Consider the following 2650-nt stretch of genomic DNA (forward strand, 5'->3'; position numbering starts at 1 on the left):
TGTTTTACAACAATAATAAAAAATACACACTAGTAAGTACTGGGTTTTTTTGTTGGTTGGTTTGGTTTGGTTTGGTTTTGGGGGGATTTCGGTGTTTTTTTTGGCATTTTGGGGGGTTTTATTTGGTTGGTTTTTTTTTTTTTCTGGTATGCAAAGAGATTTAACCCATGAGACACCCAAGGGACTTACTTGGGGATAATGTAATGGACCAATGAACAAGGAGTCAGTTAACCTGGATTCAATTCTCCGCTCTCATAGTAATGCACTGAATAACCTTGAATAAATCACTGGCTTTCTCTAGGACTATTTCTTGAACTTTAAAAGAAGTGGAAAAGGGTAAAGTCACTTTGGAAGATAGGTTGGCAGTTTCTTACAAAACTAAATATACTGTTACCATATGATCTGGCTGTTATGCTCCTTGGTATTTCCCCAAATGAGTTGAAAACTTATATCCATATAAAACCTGCACAGGAAAGTTTATAGAAGTTTTATTCATAACTGCCCAAATGGGAAGCAATGAAGATGCTCTCAAGAGGTCAATGGATAAACAAAGTATGATATGGCCATCGAGTAAAATATTAATCAGCAATAAAAAGAAATAAGCTAAGGGTGCCTGTATGGGTCAATTGTCAAGTATCTGTCTTCAGCTCAGGGCATGACCCCAGGATCCTGGGATGGAGACCTGCATTGGGCTCCCTGCTCTGTGGGAAGCCTGCTTCTCTCTCTCCCACTCTTCCTGCTTCTGTTCCCTCTCTACTATCTCTGTCTGCCAAATAAATAAATAAAATCTTTAAAAAAGAAGAAGAAGAAGAAGAAGCTATCAAGCCATGAAAAGACATGGAGGAAACGTAAATGGATTTGGCTTGATGAAAGAAGCTACTCTGAAAAGTCTGCACACTACATGATTCCAACTGTAGGGTACGGAACAACAGCAACAAAACATGGAGACCACGAAGAGATCAGAGACTGCCAGGGTTCAGAGGGAAGGATGGGAAGGGGAAAGGAAGGATGACTAAGTGAAACTCAGAGGATTTTTAGGGTAATGAAACCATTTTGAATGATACTGAAATGAAGGATACATTTATCAAAATCCATAGAATGTACAACACCAAGAACGAACCTTAATATAAATTACAGACTTGAGTTAGTTAATGTGTCAATACTGGCTCATCAGTATCAATGTAAGATGTTAACAATAGACAAATTTGGAGGTACAGGGGAGGGAATATATGGGAATTCTCTGTACTTCCCACTCCTTTTTTTTCCCCCTGTAAACCTAAACCTATTAAATAATTAAGTCTATAAAAATTTGTAAAAAGCTTAAAAATTAATAAAAGTGTGAATTAAAATAATAAGAGAATTGGGATGAATTACTTCTGAATATTTCCAACACTAACACCACAATATACTGAAAACCTTTTATGTTTTATAACTTAGGTGTAAGGTGCTCTGTTTCACCTATTAAATTAAATTATAGGGGTACCTGGCTGGCTCAGTCAGTGGAGCATGGAACTCTCAATCCTGGGGTTGTAAATTCAAGACTGACGCTAGGGGGAGAGGCTACTTTAAAGTATTTAAATAAATAAATATACACATATATACATAAAATACATATATAACTAGCTAATACTAAAGAGGTTATGGTGAAATTGGTATAGACAGAATTCCAGCAGTTGTGTACATTTTTATCTCTTTGGGAAACACGTCTGTACAGTGAACCAAAGCTACAAAACCATTGTTACAGACTGCTACGAATTCACTTCTGGGAACTGTATCTAAAGAAATGAGTCAGTTAGGGGCCCCTGAGTGGCTAGTTAGTTAAGTGTCTGCCTTTGGCTCAGGTCATGATCTCAGGGTCCTGGAATCCAGACCTGCATTAGGCTCCCTCTTCCACGGGGAGCCTGCTTCTCCCTCTCCTTCTGCTGCTCCCCCTGCTTGTGGTCTCTGGTTGTCTGTCAAATAAACAAAATCTTTAAAAAAACAAACAAACAAGGAATGAGTCAATTATATAAATTATGCATTTGCTGAAAAATGTTCATTGTGTCATTGTTTATAAAAAGGAAATATGAATGTGACATAAAAGTCTCCTAAATGGAGAACTGTCAATTAAATTATGAAACGTTAATGAAATGTGCTATAGACTTACAGTCAGGAATATGCATAAGGCAAAGTATCACAACTATATAAATGCAAGTTATTAAAAATATATATGTTTGTATGTAAATTCTGGAGGTGAGTGCATGAAATTAAAGTAAGTTATCGCCAACACCCTAAACTTTAACTTACATTAAAAAGAATCTCTTCTGCTTTCCATTTTCAGGTTTTTTTTCCACCGCTAGCTGGAACACATTGTCAGGTATCAATTAATGCATTTAAAATCTTCTTTGAGGGGCACCTGGTTGGTGTAGGCTGTTAAACATCTGACTCTTGGTTGTAGCTCAGGTCATGATCTCAGGGTCTTAAGATTCAGCCCCATGTCAGGCTTTGTACTCCTCATGGAGTCTTCTTGGGACTCTCTCTCCCTCCTCCTCCTCTGCTCCTCCCTACCTCTCTCTCCCTTCCTCTCTCAAAATAAATAAATGAATCCAAATACAATACAATCTTCTTAGAATTAAAACAATGGCATATGGAGAAGTGGAGATACAAATTT

This window comes from Mustela lutreola, chromosome 12, assembly GCF_030435805.1.
Source record: "Mustela lutreola isolate mMusLut2 chromosome 12, mMusLut2.pri, whole genome shotgun sequence".
Lineage (NCBI taxonomy): Eukaryota > Metazoa > Chordata > Mammalia > Carnivora > Mustelidae > Mustela > Mustela lutreola.